The following is a 22,890-nucleotide window of genomic DNA, read 5'->3' on the forward strand; positions in this document are numbered from 1 at the left end:
TCAGCCCTAACAGCCATTGGGACATTTGGAAATGTAACACAAATGCCTCCCTACTACCAGGCTCAGGAATCAGTCAGTAAATACAATAAATCTGAACTTTTCATTCAATTTCAGGACAGTCTGGTATTATTTGCAGCTTGAGCATGACCTTTGAATGCCTGAGAACGAGCAATAATTGAGTCTTCTTGTCTTCTTTCACAAAAGGTGGTGCCCTTCTGTCCTTCTGATTTTACTGAGAGCGATTTCTATTCCAAGTGGGCAGCCTAGCCTTGGCCCATGAGGCATTACATGAAACAATTATATTAAAAAGAACAAGGAAGGCCCAGACAACTACACTGCAGGTTTCAATTTTCCTTCTTCTGATTTAATTTCTCCTCTCTTCTTGGAATTTCCTTCTTCTGGTAGTCACCCAATCAAGCTTGGCTAAATGGCTGCTTCTCCTGTGGTGGCGAAGGTTGTCCTCATATCATTGCTTCTATCACTGATCCTACCATTGGAACCTGTGTAGAACTCTGCAGCAGGAATGTCTGACTCTTTCTTAGAATCATAGAATCAACCAGGTTGGGAGAGACCTCCAAGATCATCCAGTCCAACCTAGCACCCAGCCCTATCCAGTCAGCTAGACCATGGCACTAAGTGCCCCATGCAGTCTTTTATGAACATATTTAGGGATAGTGACTCCACCACCTCCCTGGGCAGCCCATTCCAATGCCAATCACTCTCTCTGCCAACAACTTCCTCCTAACATCCAGCTTAGACCTCCCCTGGCACAACTTGAGACTGTGTCCCCTTGTTCTGTTGCTCGTTGCCTGGGAGCAGAGATCAACCTCCGCCTGGCTACAGCCTCCCTTCAGGTAGTTGTAGACAGCAATGAGTTCACCCCTGAGCCTCTTCTTCTCCAGGCTAAACAATCCCAGTTCCCTCAGCCTCCAACAGATCCACACCTTCTCCTAGCTTGGTGTCATCTGCAAAGTTACTGATGCTGGACTCAATCCCCTGGTCCAGATCATCAATAAAGATACTGAACAGGACTGGGCCCAGGACTGATCCCTGGGGAATGATTTGCATGCTTCTAAAAATAAACTATCTAAATTTCCTCATAGAACAACAGATGATTTAGGCAACATTGGACACACCAGCTTAAAACTAGGAGTGAAGTGTTTGACATTTATCTTTACTGAAACCTGGCATCTATGATTCTGGATCACATCTAAATTTGTTGCTGTCTTTTTGTCCCTTGGATATACTGGAAATATGTCTATTTACCAAAATTGGAATTTATCTGACCAAATAGTGAGAGAGTTACTCATAAACTTTCTGAAAGGAGCTGCAGAATTCCTGACATGTGCAGATGCCATGGCCAAAGGCAAGCCACTTACTGGCAGTTCAGGAACTGATTGCCTGCAAATAATGCTGCCTGCTCATTTTTGCAGTAATGAAATGCAGTTCTCCCTTTATTTTCTGGTGCACTTTCTGCCACAGAGATATTGAACATCATCTTTTGTGATAGCTGCATCAAATTACATGCATTAGCACCTTCTATAGTTCAATGTCTCTCAACATTTGGGTTGAAGCTCCATTCCAAAATATTTTTTCTCCTATTTTTGAGACATTTTCATCTTGATGCTGCTTCAAATGATGTCTTCAAGAATGTACAGAAGCTGCTTATTGGTTTCCTTAACTTGTGTTACTTGGAGGATTCTCCATTTCCTCTTGCAGCTGTACCTGGAAAACTATAAACTGTATTTGGTCTGCTAGTGATAATGCAGTCCATTATTGTAACTATGAGGAGAGTGACAGCCTCCTGGTTTCTCCTGAAAATACAACAGTTTTTAACAATAGAAAGTAGAAAGCAAAGCTTTATCCCAGCCTAACTTTCATTTTTATCATCTCTGAGCAGATCTTCAAGCCTACTCACTTTTTATAGGTGTTAGCTGATTTCTGTGAAGTAAGGACAATGGCAAGTCCACTTGTTGTGTGTCACACTGGCTACAAGGAAGAAGACCCATGCTGCAGTGGGGAGCACACAAATCATACAGTCATAGAACCAGTCAGGGTTGGAAGAGACCACAAGGATCATCTAGTTCCAACCCTCTTGCCATAGGCAGGGCCACCCTACCCTAGATCAGGCTGCCCACAGCCTCATCCAGCCTGGCCTTAAACACCTCCAGGGATGGGGCCTCAACCACCTCCCTGGGTAACTCATTCCAGCCTCTCACCACTCTCATGGTGAAGAACTTCTTCCTAATATCCAGTCTGAATCTACTCATTTCTAGCTTTGTTCCATTCCCCTCAGTCCTATCACTACCTGATAGCCTAAAAAGTCCCTGCTCAACTTTTTTGTAGCCCCCATCAGATACTGGAAGGCCACAATAAGGTCACCTTAGAGCCTTCTCCTCTCCAGACTGAATAACCTCAACTCCCTCAGTCTGGCTCTATAGGAGAGGAGCTCCAGCCCTCTGTTCATCCCTGTGGCCCCTCTCTGGACACCTTCCAGCACATCTGTATCCCTCTTGTAATAGTGGCTCCAGAAATGGATGCAGTACTCCAGGGGTCTCACCACTGAAGAGCAGAGGGGGAGGATCACTTCCCTTGACCTGCTGGCCACACTTCTCTTGATGCAGCCCAGGGTCTGACTTGCTTTCTCCTGCTTTATATATATAGCTCAAAGGTGTGTCAAGGGAGTTGGCACATATGGGTATATTTGAAAACAAATCTATTGTTGCCCAGTGTAAAATATGCTGTTTAAAGCTACTTAGCTGAAAACTAAAGAAAACTCAGCACCATTTTGCTGATTACTTGTGGAGAAATCAGACTTAATATCAAGAGTGCAAAGCACTCCTGTTAATTGTGGTCAGCTGAAGTAAGAAAAATCACACCCAGTTCTTTCAAAAGCTATCCCTTGATAAGAGATTCTGTCAGAGCAACAACAGAAGCATAGGAGAGAAATCAGAATGAACAAAAAGACAAATTAAAACAATCAGTAATAAAAGTGAGGAGGAATTTTTTCCCTGTGAGGGTGACAGAACACTGGAACAGGCTGCCCAGGGGAGTTGTGGAGTCTCCCTCTCTAGAGATATTCAAAACCTGCCTGGACACATTCCTGTGTGATCTGCTCTAAGTGATCCTGCTCTGGCAGAGGGGTTGGACTGGATGAGCTTTTGAGGTCCCTTCCAGCCCCTGACATTCTGTGATTCTGTGGAAACCCACTCAAACAAAAAACAAACAGGGAAGCTATGATTTCTTATTATTTTTTATAATCAGCATGCTTATTAATTCCAAAGAATAGCCTGTCCCCTTGGCACTAGAGCTGCTAGAAAACTCCACTGCAGTGGAAAGGCTATTGCACAAGCGGGATGTCAAACTGACAGTGTGGTCTTGATTCAGAGGCTCTGGCAGTCATCAAAGCAACAGTGATGGATGGACTGTTGACTGCTGATGACAGCAAGAAAATAACCAGAAGTTATGGTAGAAAGCAGTAATCAGGGTTTGCAGTGACAGAAGCTGCAAGAAGTAAAGATGCCTCATTCCTGTATGCTAGGAATAAACAGGAATGAGTCTGACCATGGGACATCAATACTGAATACTTTTGCAATGTCTTCAACCTACGTATACAAACTCTCTGTAAATATATGCCAGCATAAATCAGATGCTCTTTGGATTTCTAGATTAAAGGGGTTTGAGTGTGGAGTTAATTTCCTGACAAAAAAAAAAAAATAGGCTTTGAGGGAAAACAGATGTTTTCCACAAATGTTTCTGTTGTGCTAAATAGTTTTGGTTGGGTTTTTTGGGGGGGTGTTTATGATTTTGTTGTTGTTGTTGTTGTTTGCTTTGCTTGGTTTTTTTTATGCTTTTGTTTGTTTTGGGGGTTGGTTGGTTTTGGGTTGTTTTAAAGGACAAATGTCCGAAGGAGACATGGTGCCATGGTGTAGCCTTGAGCTTTGTGGTAAAGGGTTGGACTTGATGATCTGTGAGGTCTCTTCCAACCCTGATGATACTCTGATACTGTGTGATAGTGTGAGAATCCTCTCAGGATTATTGGAAAAAAAATAGGCCAGGGAAAAAAATTATCCTGCAGATGCATTTTATTTGGTAGTAGACAAGTAAACAAGCAATGAAATCTGCATGAAGGAGACATGCAATAGTAGCAAAGTAACAAAGTTCTTTGCAGAGAGAGTGATTGGCATTGGAATGGGCTGCCCAGGGAGGTGGTGGAGGCACTGTCCCTGGAGGTGTTCAGGAAAAGCCTGGATGAGGCACTTAGTGCCATGGTCTGGTTGATTGGCTAGGACTGGGTGCTAGGTTGGACTGGATGATCTTGGAGGTCTCTTCCAACCTGGTTGATTCTATGATAACTTGAACCATTTTTGTCACGTGCCAAGATTCCAATATTTCACATGTGAAATCATTTCACATTTGTCACATCAGAATGAGAACACTCCTGAGTTATTGTGTCTGCATTATAACCCTGGAGTTTTACTAGAACTGTGCTGCAATTCTTTCAAAGCTTTGAGTGAAGAAGAAGGTGAAGCCAGATAAATTTTCCTTACACCAGCACATTATGTTTTTCCTCCACTGCATTGCAGTATAACAACTGCTTTGGTTGGCAGAATGACATTTCATTACCTAGACATATGGGAATTCATTTTGAAAACAGCTAAAGAATGAAAGTATCCATTAATAGTAATAGTCAAGCATTAATTCCCATTGACTGAAGTTTTCTACTGAGTAGTATAAGTATGGCCTGCACATAAATTCATGAAGACTACCTGCCTAAATTCATCACTTGAAGAAGTTTCTGACCTACTTTTGATTGCTGACTTGGGATTTAGAATTATAGAATCACAGAATCAGTCAGGGTTGGAAGGGACCACAAGGATCAGCTAGTTCCAAACCCCTGTCATGGCCACAACCTCATCCAGCCTGGCCTTAAACACCTCCAGGGATAGGGTCTCAATCACCTCCCTGGGCAACCCATTCCAGGCTCTCACCACTCATGCTGAACAACTTCCTCCTCACAGGCAGTCTGAATCTCCCCACCTCCAGCTTTGCTCCATTACCCCTAGTCCTGGCACTCCCTGATGGCATAAAAAGTCCCTCCTCAGCTTTTTTGTAGGCCCCCTTCAGATCCTGGAAGGCCACAAGAAGGTCACCTGGGAGCCTCCTCTTCTCCAAACTGAACAGCCCCAACTCTTTCAGTCTGTCCTCATAGCAGAGCTGCTCCATCTCTCTGAGCATCCTCATGGCCCTTCTCTGGATACACTCCAGCGTCTTCACATCCCTCTTGTAATAGGGGCTGCAGAACTGGATGCAGTGCCTCAGGTGAGGTCTCAGCAGAGCAGAGCAGAGGGGGAGAATCACCTCCCCAGACCTGCTGGCCACACTTCTCCTGCTGCAGCCCAGCATCTGGTTGGCTTTCTGGGCTGCAAGTGCACACTGCTGCCTCCTGTTGAGCTTCTCGTCCAGCAGCACCCCCAAGTCCTTCTCCTCATGGCTGCTCTCCAGCCACTCATTGCCCAGTCTGTATTTGTGCTTGGGATTGCCTCAACCCAGATGCAGGACACTGCACTTGGTCTTGTTGAACCTCATGAGCCTCTGTCCATGGCACCGACAAAGATGTCAAACAAGACTGGTCCCAGGACTGATCCCTGAGGGTCTCCGCTTGTCGCTGGCCTCCACTTGGACATGAACCCATTGACAGCCACTCTTTGGGTGTGGCCATCAAGCCAGTTCTTTATCCATCTCATGGTCCACCCCTCAAACCCATGTGTCACCAGCTTGGAGACCAGGATGTGGTGCAGGACAGGGTCAAAGGCCTTGCTCAGGTCCTGGTAAATGACATCAGTTGCTCACCCCTCATCTATGAATGTTGTGACCTGTTCATAGAAGGCCACCAGGTTTGTCAGGCAGGATTTGCCCTTGGTGAAGCCATGCTGATTGTAGCCAATCACTTCTTCACTATTCTGTCTCAGTAGTGCCTCCAGAAGGATCTGACCCATGATCTTACTGGGCACAGAGGTGAGACTTTTGTTCTACCTCTACTCAGAAAAATGACTTTTTCATCATGATGCAACATCCTTCTTGTAACTGCACAAGCAGCACCTGTTTTTGACAGACACGTTGCAGGAGTTTCTACTTTTATGTGTGAACTCTTGAGGAGAGCTCCATCTCTGGGAACTCTTTTGAAGGGAGATGTGTTCCAGCATTTCAGGTGTTTTGAAGGGTAGATGCTGGGGTTTGAGCAGAATTGAGTAGAACTGAGCAGTCTGAAAAATAAGGAGAACAGGTATAGTAATGCTAAGGTCACTCTGATAAGAAGCACAGCTGCAGGGAAGTGGCCTTGGGAAGATAAGCTGAGAAAGTCAGCTGCTATCTGTAGCTGAGCTGTGCGAGGGTGCCTTGAAGGGGGGCAGGCTGGTCAGCCCTGGGAACAACTGAATGTTGCTGTTAGTGGAGCCTATCAAAAGTGCACATGCATGTACCAAATCCACTATATAAGTACCACTCTTAGCTTCAATAAATGGATTGACCTTCTATGTATCATATTGGTATAAGCTTGTGTCGCTCTGGTCTCCCGCATGGACTTTGAGGAACCCAGCAGGTAGAGAAGAGAAAATTATTTTCCTAGCTAAAAGGAAATCTTATCACTCTTTTTTTTTTCCCCTCTAAATGCATCTAAGGAGCTAAGAAAGGAATGTGAATATTTAAAAAGAAATAGGTCACTCGTGGAAGCATTGTCTAGGAAGACAGAGCCGGGACAAAAATATTAACAACTGAAAAATCATTTTCTGCACATCTACTGTGAATTTCCATAATGCTGTCTTAAGTAGCATCCAAATCAAAGCCAGCCCAAGTAAACAGAAAAGCCTCTGACAGAATTAATTACAATTTTCAGAGTCAAGAAAGGGTAGGCAGCTAGTATTTGCAGGTTTGTTTTGCAGGCACACTGTAGTGTGGTGAAAAATATTCCATTCATGCACACTTGTGTTATCATAATTGCCAAAATGGTTCAGTATCATTTCAGTTATTAAGGCACTAATGAACCCTTAAATGCATGCTGAGTCTCAAGGATGTTATGGATTTACTTGCAGGAGAAGGAGAGGAAAAGCTTTTGTATGTTTGCTTTTCCTGAAGCAGAAATGTCAGGACTTTAAAGGAAGAATTCATATAATTTAATTTTATCTAAACCCAAGGCATTTACCCTAAACTAATCACTGCAGTGCCACACAAAGATTAATGGAAACAGATTGAAATCCAAGGGATCATTCATGAGTTAAGAAAATCTAAGAATAGGGAGAGGTAAACAAACCATCTAGTCCTGTACTGTATCTCCAGAAGTGGTCAGCATAAGATACCAAGAGGAAAGTACCAGAATAGCGCAAGTAAGTGGTCAAACTTCCCCACAATACTCCCCAAATACTGCAGCCAGGGGGCTGTGGGCTCCAGAGGCCAGGAGCAACATCTCATTCCTCCCCTCTGATGACAGGGTTCTGAGACACAGGGCACAGCCCAGCCTCTTCCAGTGCCTTTCTCTTGCCACTGGCCACAGGAAGAGCACAGCTGCCTGAACGCCTCATTTGCAAATGATGCAGTCAGTTGTGATGCCTGTCCATGCCTGGCAGCTTCTCACCAGGCAGTGTCCACACAGCTGAGGCCCTGGTTTTGCAAGGTTTCAACAGTCAGCTAACTCAAAATACAACCATACCACAAGCCCTGCCACTGCATTGCCTGCAGAGCAGTCACCACACTCACCACTGATCCTGCAGAAAACCAATGCAAGCCACCCCAAGAGGTCATTAGGGAGACATAGGCTGGAGAGCTGGGCAGGGAGGAATTTAACATCAAAAACAGGGGCAAGTGTAGAGTCATGCACCTGGGAAAGAACAATCCATGGATCAGTATAGGATGGGGACTGACCTGCTGGAGAGCAGTGAAGGGGAGAAGGACTTGAGAGTCCTGGTGGATGGAAGGATGGCCATGAGCCAGCAGTGTGCTCCTTTGGCCAGGAGGGCCAATGCCATTCTGGGGTGTATTAGAAGGGTTGTGGTTAGTAGGTCGAAGGAGGTTCTCCTGCCCCTCTACTCTGCCCTGGAGAGGCCTCGTCTGGAGTACTGTGTCCAGTCCTGGGCCCCCCAGCTGAAGAAGGACAGGGAGCTGCTTGATAGAGTCCAGCACAGAGCCACAAAAAGCATTGAGGAAGTTGAACATCTTCCTTATGAGGAGAGCCTGAGGGAGCTGGGGCTTGTTAGCTTGGAGAGCAGGAGACTAAGGGGTGACCTCATTCATGTTTATAAATAGGTAAGGGGTGAGTGCCAGGGGGATGGAGCCAGGCTCTGATCAGTGATGCCCAGTGACAGGACAAGGCGCAATGGGTGGGAGTTGAGGCATAGGAGGTTCCATGTGAACCTGAGGAAGAATTTTTTTTCCCTGTGAGGGTGACAGAGCACTGGAACAGGCTGCCCAGGGAGGTTGTGGAGTCTCCCTCTCTGGAGATATTCAAGAACCATCTGGATGCATTCCAGTGTGATCTGCTCTGGGTGATCCTGCCCTGGCAGGGGGTCTGGACCAGATGATCTTTCAAGGTCACTTCCAGCCCCTGCCATTCTATGGTTAGTCTCTGAGCTTGGCACACAATATGCTCTGGCTAGTTGATTGACTGTTACAACAAGAAGTTGCTGAGCAGGCTTTTACTGAAGCTGCAGATCTGCTCCATGGTATTTGATCACTGAATTGGAATATCATTTATGATCAATAATGTGCATCTTTTATTTTAGGATAATAGAGATGCTTGTTATTTTCCTCCTTTGCCTCTTGCACAAATGAATCTGGATTTGCAGACACAACATCTATGATGCAGTAAATCCATATGCTTGCAAAATAAAAGCTTACCTCATGTAGGAGATTCAATAGGAAGGTTCTGGATTCCACTGGATTCATCCAGACACGTGAGACTCCTTGTGGATAGCTGTTGTGAACTTCATAATTAATTCTCCTTTATTCTGACAGAAAGCTGAAGTTTTTTAACGAATCAGTCAAGGTAAATAAAAAGCAATTCACGGGGGTTATGGTTTTCTTCTTGTTGTTTTTGGTTGGTTGGGTTTCTTTTTAAGTAAAGTACAAATTAAAACAGCCCTCCTTCAAACTGTAGATATATTCAAAGGTATTTGCTAATATGGCTTTCTGCTGTATTAATTCTCCCAGGCAACCAGCAGCAGTCTCAAGCTGTGCTGAGGGAAGTATAGGCTGGATATTAGGAGGAAGTTGTCGGCAGAGAGAGTGATTGGCATTGGAATGGGCTGCCCAGGGAGGTGGTGGAGTCACCGTGCCTAGAGGTGTTCAAGAGGAGACTGGATGAGGCACTTAGTGCCATGGTCTAGATGATTGTCTAGGGCTGGGTGCTAGGTTGGAGTGGATGATCTTGGAGGTCTCTTCCAACTTGGTTGATTCTCTGATTCTATGATCTCCTTTTCCATAATCAGCCCCATTTTCTAGTGCTGTTCTAATTGCCACTTGTGTGGACCTATTGGTCTCATCTCTGAAGGGAACCTGGAACTCTCAAGAACTTTATACATTCCCTGTTGCTGATGTGAATTTTGGAGGAAGACTGTCATGAAATAAGGATTTCTTCTCTTAAGAAGCATATTTGTGAACTGTTTGAGGCACTGGAAGTCAGGGGCATGAGTAAGTCCATCAATTTGTGATTTAGGACTGGAAGCTTATAGAGAGCAAAGGAGAAAAAGGAAATAAAAAAGAAAGAAACCAGATGTTTTTTCCCCAGTGCCAGGCAAAGCATTGTCTCTGTCTCCAAATCACTCCCAAAACACTGTTCAAGCTTTCAGCAGGAGGAAGAATGAATTGTCATATACAGATCTGAAAAGGCTCAGATCCCCTTGTTCTTCTGTTAAATGGAGATTAACTGCTCATAACGGACAAGCAGGCTGAAAGGAAAATAAGCAGCAGCAAAATAAGAAAAACTTCATGTTTTAGGGAATATACAATGTTAAATCTCCTATTAACTGTCATGAGCAAACGACAGTCCTGCAACTTGCTTTTAATCCAATCTGAGGGAGGAACCTCAATACATTGACTTCAAGATCCCCTCTGCTAATTAACTGCTTCTTTCTGTGAGATAGAAATATGTTTTTATTGAAGTCAAAGTTGATATGATCTAATATTAGGGGAAATCTATTTAATATCTAAATAATATCTATGTGCTCTCCTGGAAGAAAATTAGAAGGAAGATTAAATACTGTGACATGCAGTCTGGAGATCAGATAGCTGAAGCACACATAGAGAAGAAGTAAAAAGTAAAGCTACCGAGACAGAGTCACAGGTTGCATTGGGCTGGAAGGGACCCTCAAAGGTCATCATGTCCAACCCCCTGCAGGCAGTAGGGACACCTCCAGCTACAGCAGGCTGCCCAGGGACACATCAAGTCTGATCTTGAATGTCTCCAAGGATAGGGCCTCAAGCACACCCCTGGGCAGCATGTGCCAGTTCTTCACCACCCTCACTGTGCAAAACTTCCTCCTGATGTCCAATCTAACTCTGCCCTGCTCCATTTTCAAACCATTGCCCCCAGCCTATCACCACCACAGCCCCTCCCCGGGCTTCTTTTAGATCCACTTCAGCTACTGGAAGGCTGCTCTAAGGTCTCCTTGGAGTATTCTCTTCTCTAGTCTGGACAACCTCAACTCTCTCAGGCTTTCCCCACAGGGGAGGTGCTCCAGCACCTCATCATCTTCGTGGCATCCTCTGGACCTGGTCCAGCAGGTCCATGTCTCTCTTGTGTTGAGGACCTCTGGACACAGTGAAGTGTGTGTCTTTCCCCTTTCCTGACTCCAAAAGCTTTTTTCAAAGGACCTAGTCCACATTAGCTGTGTCTATTCCACCAAATTAAAATGTGCCCAAAGTCCTCATTCATTGTCAGAGGTAAACTCTTAGAACAAGCTCTGGCATGATTTTGTACCAAAGCAGATAGCTCCCTTTCTAGGCAAGGTTCAGAAGTTGACACAGCCAAGCGGTCAAACCCATGAGCAACCTGCATATGACTAACCTGCTTTGGGACTGGTGGATGCAGACTGTGGTGTATCAGTTGGACTCAGTGTTGGAGAACAGTCCTGGACATGTTTAATTTACCTGCAGGGTCACAGACTCCTCAGGGAATGACATCTCTCTAGAAACACTGTACATTTGGTTGATAGCAAAAAGCAATTCTAGGATCTTCCCACTCATCACAGAAGGTGCAAACAAAGACATTAAGGTGACAGAAAGGACCAACTTGTACAGGATCACAATTCTAAGTCTTATTGAAAGTGAATGCCTGTATTTTTCCCAAGGACTTCTTTGTCATGTTGCTGCTTTGCACAGATAATTGCATTTGAGCAGAGAAACTGCAGCCAAAGAGCTAGTGGCTTTCCCCCCCCCAGAATCCTTGTGTCTTTCTGCCCACAGCCTTTGAACCAGACAGCAGAGACAGGTCTTTTTCTGTTGCCAAATACAATTACTTCTAAGTCTAGAGCTGAATTTATTGTACAACATGGAGAAAATGTATTCATTTCCCCTTTATCTCTGCTCCTAGAAATGTATCTCTTCCTAAATTAAAGTGTCTACAATTTGCTAGTACCATTTGATTTACTTCTCTGGAAAGCAAAGCAGCACCCTGATGTGTATTTCTAGATCTGACCACCACTGGAAGGATTCAGTGCATTAAAAAAACCCTGCAGAGAATGTGTAGAGAAAAGTAATAGGAACACTGCAACTGGTGCCAATGAGGAATGAATGGAAATGTCTGACTGTGCTTTGAAGACACTCGGAGCGAGCAGCTCACCATAATCCTAGCATGCAGTGAAGCGCAGCTTCTCAGGCCACCCTGTTCAGAGACAAAGGGCAATGAGTAAATCCTGACAGCTTGTAGTGGTTTGGGTGTTACCTGCCCCTCACACACTTTAAAAATCACCCAGACTAGACTCAGCCAGCTCTGGAAATTTGAATCATAGAATCATAAAATCAAGCAGGTTGGAAGAGACCTCCAAGATCATCCAGTCCAACCTAGCACCCAGCCCTATCCAGTCAACTAGACCATGGCACTAAGTGCCTCATCCAGTCTTTTCTTGAAGACCTGTGGTAAAGGGTTGTACTTGATGATCTATGAGGTCTCTTCCAACCTTGATGATACTGTGATACTGTGATACCTTCAGAGACGGTGCCTCCACCACCTCCCAGGGCAGCCCATTCCAATGCCAATCACTCTCTCTGCCAACAACTTCCTCCTAACACCCATCCTGTACCTCCCCCCAGCACAACTTGAGACTGTGTCCCCTTGTTCTATTGGTGGTTGCCCAGAAGAAGAGGCCACCCCCCACCTGGCTACAATGTCCCTTCAGGTAGTTGTAGACAGCAATGAAGCTTATATTTACAGCTAGCAGGGAAATGGATGAAGAAAATAAATCTTAATCAGATGTATAGTAAAAAGAGTGGGCAAGGAACTGGAGACTTCAAAAATCAGTCAAGAGGAAATTATACACTGAAGGGTGTGAATGTGTGCTCATACACACCAACAGTGCCAGTGCTAAGTGTGCCTGTTGTAATCCTGCAGGGATAAAACAGTATGTAAAGCAAAACAGGTGAAATCAGCACAAGACATCTTAGCAAACAGAACTGTTAGCTCTTGTGAAAGGCTTCAGTAAAAGAATAACTCATTAAAAATCTGATCCAGAAAGATGCTGAGGGGATAGAGGAAAACAAAAACTATTATTGGGAAGAAATACAATTAACAATGTGCAAGATTGAATCAAATATTAGCACAGCACCAGATGCATGAGGAGCTGTTAGCATTAAAGCATAGTACCAAAATGACATTTTTCCTTCTGATTTGTTCCAGAAAAACTTTTTTTTTCTTCTTTTTCTTTTCCTCTCCCTAAAATTCATTTGCAAATCAGATAGCACACCTGTCATTCTATTGTCCAAATTATTTGTACAGTTCTTATTTAAAACTGGTGACCTGGGCTATGGGCCATAACTAGAATTATTCCTTGCCTAAGGTTTCAGTGAGGTGGCAATTTAATTCCTTGTGAGCGTGAGCTCTGTAGAGTTCATTTCAATTTATTACTCATTTTAAGTGAACTAATCTAAATTAAAATCTCCTTGAATCAATACCTCATTTTTATCATAGAGTATTCTGACTTTATCATACAAATGATTCAACTGCGCCTGTACCCAGGAAAGCTGAAGTGAGTCTGTGATGAAGATGAGCTTTCTTTCTCCCAAATGGACTTACACACAAATGTAATTGGCAGTAGAACAAAACTCTTTCCAAGCTATGCACCCCTCAGAGCATTAAAACTTTACATGTCCTTCTGCTAGCATAATCTGACCATTTATATTTGCATCATTACAAGTCTACCCAAGTAAATAGTAGTAAAAAGCTAACAAGGTGAAGCAATTTGTATCTGACATGGAAAAGGATTATTTGTTTCATTCTTTCAACATCCCATTTTAGTTACCAAAACAAATAGCCAATTTGTATTGCTTGCAGCCAACATCATTGTATTGCTTTTAGGAGCTAATTCGAATGCTTTTGTTGAGGGGATGTAGTGAAAGATTCGTGAGCAGATTTTGTTCCAATGCTACATCTTTATGTGAAGATAGTGACAGAAAGCAAAGGGTGGGAAGGTTGTTCCTCTGACAAAGACCATCAAAAACTTTTGAAAGACTTAATCATGTCCTGTTCTTTTCATATTTCTTCTATGTTTAGCTTATATTATATAGTCTACAGTCAACTCATAAAATACAATTTCAAAATCTTGATTTATACACACATGAATTTGATATCATAGAATCAACCAAGCTGGAAGACACCTCCAAGGTCATCCAGGCCAACCCAGCACCCAGCCCTAGACAATCAACTAGACCAGGGCACTAAGTGCCTCATCCAGGCTTTTCTTCAACACCTCCAGGGACAGCAACTCCACCACCTCCCTGGGTAGCCCATTCCAATGCCAATCACTCTCTCTGACAACAACTTCCTCCTAACATCCAGCCTAGACCTCCCCCAGCACAACTTGAGACTGTGTCCCCTTGTTCTGTTGCTGGTTGCCTGGCAGAAGAGACCAACCCCCAGCTGGCTACAGCCTCCCTTCAGGTAGCTGTAGACAGCAGTGAGGTCCCCTCTGGACTCACTCCAACAGTTTGATGTCCTCTTTATGTTGGGGCCTCCAGAATGTTGCCATGAGACAACGTCTAGGTGTTAGAATGAAGACAAGTCAGCAAGACATGGCATGAGAGGCATGAGATGAAGGAGGGAAACACACTGATTTGCTACAAAATTCATAAGCTATTCAGCCTCTAGCAGAGGCTGACAATATGCAAGAGTATTCAAGCCCTCATATTTTTAAATGCCAGTGCATAGCCCTGGGCCAGGGTTCCTTGCAGAGTCACTGCTGTGTGGTCATGCCTGTGCCTTTAGACCTGTGAAAGCAGAGCACTGCAAATAGATGTGTGATTGTGTGGCCACCTTTCCAAATAAATCCCTTCAAAATAAATTGAAATAAATTGTCTGAAGATCTAAGAATATGCCATTCATGTCCATGAAATTGTCTTCACTCAGAAAAGCCATTGGACTATTTGGCTCTTAAAGTACCGTGCACAAAGGCTGCAACTGATTCAGATTCGAGCTGAGAAACTAACTGTATAAAGCCAAACTATGCCATGATATGGGAGTGCATATAAATCTTTTAACTATATTTTGTGGCTCACTGCTTCTCTTTCTCAAGAGCACTTGGGTATGCTATAAAAGAGAGACACTGCTCACAGATATGTGGAGCTTGTTTTGAAAGAAAACATCAATCTCTTGAACTGACAGGTTTTACAAGAACAAATCTGTATCTTCCAACACCACCTTCTAGCTTACAACTGTTCTTCCATACTGCCAACCTCCTTTATCTCCTTCAGTGAAGAAAGTCTACTGGGAGCCCAAAATAGAAGCATTTCCACCAGGTTTCTAAACTGCAGTTCCTCTCTGCAATTGCCGTTGCCCCTAACAACTCTTACAAATGTGACAAGTGACAACACTTAGCTGCCAATCAAGCTATAGTTAAAATTTGAGAGGACAAGACTCAAGAAATGTATGATAAACACTCTGTTGGTCCATAGGTATAGATCAGAAGCAAGACCTGTTCCACCTCTAGATGCTGATATTCTGCAGCCAGAGGAATAAAGTGAAATCAGCACCTGTCTGACACAGCCCTCTTTTCATAGAATCATAGAATCATAGAATCATAGAATCATAGAATCATAGAATCAACCAGGTTGGAAGAGACCTCCAAGATCATCCAGTCCAACCCAGCACCCAGTCCTATCCAGTCAACTAGACCATGGCACTAAGTGCCTCATCCAGGCTTTTCTTGAACACCTCCAGGGACGATGACTCCACCACCTCCCTGGGCAGCCCATTCCAATGCCAATCACTCTCTCTGTGAAGAACTTCCTCCTAACATCCAGCCTAGACCTACCCCGGCACAACTTGAGACTGTGTCCCCTTGTTCTATTGCTGGTTGCCTGGGAGAAGAGGCCACCCTTCACCTGGCTACAATGACTCCACTCTGCTTGTCTCTGCCTTGGCTTTAAAATCAAGGGACCAAAATTATTTCAGACATAACACCTTTATAGTAGGCATATGAAAAAGCTTATGTGAAGAGAGCACATATCATATTTATGTTTGTTCTCTCAGCCTCTGCTTGAACCTCCTAATGTTGGAAATCCTAATTCCTAAATGTTTCAGTAAAAAAACAGACAGCAAAAAAATGTATTTCTCCAAAGTTCTGGTGAGATAAGGACATGTGAAGAAATACTACTGTTCACTCTCTATCAGCCCTTCATTAAAAAGATACTTGCCTTGCTGGGAATAAGGGGAAGAGGTGGGAGAAGCCAGAACTTTAGTAGATAAATCTGCTTGAAATTGGCTCTGACGAAGAATAAGCAATATAGCATATCATGCACATTGTCACCAAGACCAGAACTCATCAGCTTATAGATATCTATTTTATACTATAAAATAAAAATGCTTGTTTAGGCAGTCATCAGATTAAGGATGCTATGGAGAATTTACTCTTCTGACAAAGAAGCCTGACCTAGATTTCGTTCCACATAAATAAAATTGCATGAAATAGAATTAAACCTGTTGAGAAACGGAGCAGCAGCAGCATTAGCTTTCATAACACATAAACCTTTGTCTGCAGTATTGCCACTAAATCCTCTGAACAGCAGATGATGAAATGGACTGCAGTTGCTCTCTGTGTTTCCATGACACGTATATTTACTCTTTTTTTTCCACAAAAGCTCTTGGATGATCTGACACACACAAAAAAGTAATGTATACCAAAGCAATGCATTAAGGAGAGCTGTTTGCTGGGAATCTGCAGACAGGATGGGAAGGATCTGATTAAGTTCAGAGAGCAGTTCTCAACTACAGCAGCTGTAAGCTGCTGGAAAGGCAGTTTAAAAGTGTTTCTGGCCTTGTTTATTTGAGTGAAGTGTGGTTTTCTTCTTTGGGAACAGAAAAGTTCAAAGACCTTTCTACCTTTGTGGAAATCACCTTCAGTTGCCTTCCTAAATGCAGTATCAAAAGCTGTAGCACGGCGGGAGGAGAAGCGCTTTGCAAAGTAGGAAACCATTTCTCCCTCATCTGGTCCGAGGTAAAAGAAATGTCAATACACATGTAACTGCTAGCTGAACCTTGAAAGGTTCTGGTTTGGCAGCAGAATTACTTGGGTTAAAAGAAGCAAATATGTTGTGGCCTTATTGCTTCAGGCAGAGCTATTTATCAGTGATAGTGATAGGATCACACAGAGAAACCAGGCAGGCATTCAAGAATCAGAGAGGCATTAACCATATTGCCTTGTGCAGAACAGAGAAGCAATAGAGAGGGATCAGTTGTTCTCCTCTAAATCTTCTGAGACCCTTCCTGTTACTAATTGACCACTCCATTCATGAGAAGAGCATTATTTGTTCTTTTTAAATCAGCAAAACCACGATAGGCATTACTGGTGAGGATTTGGTTGGATTCTGCTGATATTAGAACAAAGTTCTGAAACAAAAAACATTGGACATTTCTGTTTCACCCGGGAACAAAAGTAAAGAGCAAGCCCAAACCTGTGATCTGAGCCAACTTTGACTGTAAGATTTCATCTACATCAAGGATGGAACAAGGTCATCATATCCATGTGGGGATGGGAACAAAGCTAAACGTTGAACTTGCATTTTGTATGCTGAAGCTCAAAAGTGTTCTGATTAGAGGATGGCCATATTCCTGAAAAGAGAACATGGCCAAGGGTGTAAATGTTAATAAATTAAAGGCAGGTCTAAAACTGGCAACATTCATTGAAAAATTGACAATTACAGCACCTGCACCAGGGTGGCAGCAGAAAACCAAGCCATGTGTCAGACTCTCCATTGCTGCCATGAACCCCAGACCCTGTCCCAGGGCTCACATTTCTGCTACATCAGCTCTCTTGCCAAGGGTGGCCCAGCCAAACTAGCAGATTTGTCCTATGCCCAACTACTTGAAAGGAGATTGTAGCCAGAGGGGAGTTGGTCTCTTCTCCCAGGCACCCAGTGACAGAACAAGAGGACACAGCCTCAAGCTGTGCCAGGGCAGGTCTAGGCTGGATGTTAGGAAGAAGTTCTGCACAGAAAGGGAGATTGCCCATTGTAACAGGCTGCCCAGGAAGGTGGTGGAGTCACCATCCCTGGAGGCATTCAAGAGGAGGCTGGATGAGGCACTTAGTGCTATGGTTTAGTTAATTAGAAGGGTTAGGTAATAGGTTGGACTTGATGATGCTAGAGGTCTTTTCCAACCTGGTTCATTCTGTGATTCTATATGAGACAAAGGCACACTGACAGCTCAGATGCATGGGGTGTAGTTCCTGCTAGTCAAAATATGTAAATCAAACTTCAGTGGACATCATTCCTGGATCAAGAATCAACCAGAAGCCTGAATTTTTGTCTTACACCAAATCCTGAAGAGGAGAATTCAAGGATTCCTATCACTGCTCCAGCTATATCAGCATTATTGATGCTTATTATGATGGTATTTTTATAAGGTTGTAGGCAAGCAATGTATTTTAACTGGATGAATCATGTCAGCAATCTAAAGTTTTATACTCTCTTCCTTCACCCATCATTCAGTACACATCACAAATCAGCACCTCGAGTAATTGCAGCCAGACTTGATTTCTTACACAAAGTGTCAGGAGTAAAGAACAACCTTGCCATTTATTTCATGATTGCTCACTGATTGCTTTGTTATTGACAATTTAGCCTACAGACTATTTGGGGCTGCACCAAATGATACTGACATTCATTCCTGTATTTATGTAAGTGAAATTGCTCAGGGACAGAGATGAAGATTTTCAGTGGCTGAAATGCTTAAGGAATCAAAAATGAAGATAGAGAAGATATAAAAATGTAGATTGTCCTTGAGATACAGACAAGATGGGCAAGTGACTGATTCTACACATATCCTTCCTGTCCCTCACCTTCCTAAGGTAAGATTTAAGTGGGATTGACATGAATATAAATCTGCCTCTGGTTCTCAGCTCTTTCAGGATTCATAGGATGTGTGTAGAGAATGATCACAGATATCCAGGTGTTCCAGTCTATGTTTCTTCTAAGAACATGGCCCTGGTCTCACCCAAGAAGTTGTAGATGTTGCAATATCCTCCTTAGGCCACGATGGAAATAGAGCCAACACTTCTAGACCAGGTGCCCTCAGCAAGGGCTCTCCAGTGAATAAGAAACAATTACTATTCCTCTGTCGTGTTTTACATGAGCAGCTGATGCCCTGCTGTTTTCTGAGAAGGATACATAAAGCAGTGAAGTGCTTTCTCCATGGACCCTCAGGGGCTGATGTGTGAACTCTGCTCTCACCACCTCACACTGCTAGCTCCAAATGCAGAAATGCCTGGAAGAAGACTTAGAGACCTCACCAGTGACATATCAGTAATCCCACGGTACAAGGCTGCAGAAGGGGGGTCTGAAGGTGTCGCCCCTTTCAGTGGCAGTAGGGTGGGGATTTGGTGTCTAGATCTTTTGAAGCTGAAATATCTGCTGCAGTTTCCTCATAACAACCAACAACCTCTGCCCTTTGACAGGAAATGCTTGTACCTACAATTCTCCACCTTCTCATTATTTCCCAGGTTGCCACCCAAACTAATCACGATGAAAGCAGCTCCAATTTATAGTATGCTGAACACTCATCTGTGGGAAGCTAATTGATTTTCCACAGTCACTTCCATATTTATTTTCTTTTTCAGCATCTCCATAACTGTGTTTGAACCAGAGGCCACAGCAATCATGGCAACCACCCACACTGACAGCACATGTTTTTATTTTTCTTGGCAACAATTCTTTGCCCAGCTTGTCAAGTGGTTGGTGACATTGAATTAGCATCTGTTTCACACTGTCTGCATCAGTTAGTGCAGAAAGACACAGTTCTCTGGCCCATTTTGTTGCTTCTTGTGATGTTTCCCTCTAGTTAGGTTTTCTCTTCTTGGCATTTTTTCTTGGCCTTGGCTTGTTAACTGTATCCTTGTTCATTTTATTAGGTTTTTTTTTTTGCTGCTGCTAAATAACAATTTCATTCTTGCAGTAAGCTCTTTCCAAAGGCTAGTCTCCAAGCCTTTCCAGCATTCCCTGTGCTGCCTCAGTGCTCTGCAATCCCCACATGCTCCATGGAGTAAGGCTTTACTTGGCCTGCAGTAAGCCATAGGCATAGGAATGTGCTAGTTTGAGGCTAACTGGAATATTTTAATGAGAGAAATCAGATTATAGGCTGTGAAAAAGAAACAATGGTGATGTCTACTTCACTCATAGGCTTGCTGAGGTGTATAAAAACACAAACATAGATAAGACAGAGTGTGTGTGTCTCTCAGAGTGTGTGTTTCCCTTCTACTTGGGTGTGTTGTAACTAATCCTTCTGCTTCTAACTCCCCTTGCCGATCCTCCAAACTCACCTTGCATGTAAGGCAGTCTCTGGGATAAGGTAGAGGGGTGAAAGAAGGCAGAAGGGTGGTTGGGAGCTCCACATGGGGACTCTGGTTTCTGGGAGGGCTGTTGTGTTTCTGTATGACCTTTAACTTGTATATTTCTGTCTATAGCTGTGAATATTGCAAATATCTGCTTGTATATCGTGCTAAGCTGTAAATAGAAAGCTTCTTTCCTTGACTTCCAGGTGGCTGAGTCTAGTCTGGGTAACTTCATAAGAGTAGGGGGCAGCTAACTACCAAACTGTCACAAGGAAGTTTTGTGTAAACATGAGGAGGATTTTTTTCCTTGTGAGAGTGACAGAACACTGGAACAGACTTCCCAGGGGAGTTGTGGAGTCTCCCTCTTTGGAGATATTCAAGAACCATCTGGATGCATTCCAATGTGATCTGCTCTGGGTGATCCTGCTCTGGAAGGAGGACTGGACCAGATGATCTTTCAAGGTCTCTTCCAGCCTCTGACATTCTGTGATTCTATGATTTACAAAGAAAATATGAGTCAATTATTCTAGTTATCAAGGTACTAACTGCTAAAATGGTGAGGAAAGATTCCAGGACTTGGTATTTAATAAAAGACAGCAAAAAGCTGGCTGTAACACATGAGCTAGAGCATTCACTGAGAACTGTTGAATTTAACATATTCCTTCCAGTGCCACTTTCCAGGCCAGAAGTTGTGTATTGTGTTCTTAGAACAAAGGGACACAGTCTCAAGTTGTGCTGGGGAAGGTCTAGGCTGGATGTTAGGAGGAAGTTGTTGCCAGAGAGAGTGATTGGCATTGGAATGGGCTGCCCAGGGAGGTGGTGGAGTCACCATCCCTGGAGGTATTGAAGAAAAGACTGGCTGAGGCACTTAGTGCCATGGTCTGGTTGACTGTCTAGGGCTGGGGGATAGGTTGGACTGGATGATCTTGGAGGTCTCTTCCAACCTGGTTGATTCTATGATTCTATGATTCTATGACTACCTGTGGTTCCTAAATTTGGAATATTTCCTCATGCTGTCTAAACCAGAATGCAGTATTCCAGCCATTGCATGACTGGCCAGTCCCAGCTAGCAAATTTTCTGGTACTAGGACATAGATTTGCTTGCACATACTTACATATAAAGACACTGTAGAAAAAAATCTGGCTTTAGAAACAAACTCAGTCACCCCAGTTATGTAAATGTCAAGCATGACTAGAACACATTGGTGCTACCTCTGCTTCTTTAATTGTGAATTTCCTGTTTAATTGTTCCTCTTGTGCACATCTATCCCCTTACATTTTCCCCTTGGAAATTTGTCTTTCAAAGCATAATTTGAAACACTTGGTTTTGGTGTTCAGACGAATCCCCTTCCCTCCCAATGAGCCCAGATGACTCAGATTGCCTTCAGACATCTTTGCTCTTTAGAGAATTGTTAGCAGATTGATCATTTTTGTTTGAGATACTGACTGAAGATTATAAATAAATACAAGATTTCTTGGTGAGCTCTACTGTTCTTGGGGACCTGTATAGTATAACTACTTGACCTCAGCACTGTTTTATATTAACCCCTTGCAAGAGTCAGAGCTCCATTCATTATGTCCCTAAAGCATTTGATATTCAATCTACCACACTGAAATCATACACAGGTGTGATTCTTGGCAAATTAATGAAGTTTTTGCTTGATTGAATACAACTGAAGTGTCCTTGGACTTGCTAAAAAAAGACACTAGCCCTACTAAATTGCAGTCAGAAGTCAGCTCTACTGCTTATTAGTCAATATAATTAGGTGGATTTCTGTGATTAAAACTTAACAGACTCCTCAGCAAATTCCACTACGAGCAGTGACTCTATTCCAACCCTCTCAGAACATGTCTGTGCAGGAAGGAGCAAACTGAACCATGCTCCTCTCTACTGACACTCTTAAATGGCCAGATATAATCTAGCATGGGTCCAAAAGCAGCATTAGTGTGGCACTGTGCCCAGGCTAATAAGTCCTGCTGACAAGACTAAGATCAGATGCAGAAGTGGCTGGTGTTGTGCCAGCACTTTCCCCTCGTATCACCACTCATAGCTGTCTCCTTTCACAGGGTATTTCCTCCTCACACTCACATTGTGGTAACTGTGGGTGCCTCAGGCTGCACATGGCTCAAACACTTTAGCAAGGAGGGTGGTCTAACTCCCTGGACGTTTTGGATCTCACAGTATCCAGGCTGCTCTCCAGCCGTATCCGCAGGATCACATTTTCTGCACGTTCACACGGTCCCATCACACCTTGTCAACCATGTGTGCTTGCTCTCTGTAAAGCCACACAGCCCATCCAGGGGGCTCAGCCATCTCTTACGTTGGCCTGACTGTGCTGTCACACAAGCAGCCCTCTGACATGGCAGGTCCTTCACAACACAAAAGCATGCCACACGAGGCTACCCTCACAGAAGGGCAATTTATTCAGCTACTCTCTGAGAGTAAACCTTCCTGCTGCCTAAGAACACTAACCAAGGGCCTGTTCCATTAGAGAGCAGAAGCCAGATGGAGAAGGTGCTGCATGTCCTTTTTGGCACTATATAGTACAAAGATAACACTGAGAACTCACGAATACACTTATTTCAAATAGAATCTGTCTTTAAGATTTCTCTTTCAGAGCTCAACAGCCATACCCTTTGCTGCCAACATCTTGACCTTTTGTTCTCCCTTCCTGCATACTGCAGTGCCAGGCAAGAAGGAAAATAGCCAAGAGCCAAGCCTCCTTCTCTGGAGACTTTCAAGGCCCTTCTGGATGTGTTCCTCTGTGAGCCGAGATAGATTGTACAGTCCTGCTCTGGCAGGGGGGTTGGACTCAATGACCAAAATGGCTACCTTCCAACCCTTAACATTCTGTGGCCCTGTGAC

Source organism: Pogoniulus pusillus, chromosome 14, assembly GCF_015220805.1.
Source record: "Pogoniulus pusillus isolate bPogPus1 chromosome 14, bPogPus1.pri, whole genome shotgun sequence".
NCBI classification, from domain to species: Eukaryota; Metazoa; Chordata; class Aves; order Piciformes; family Lybiidae; genus Pogoniulus; species Pogoniulus pusillus.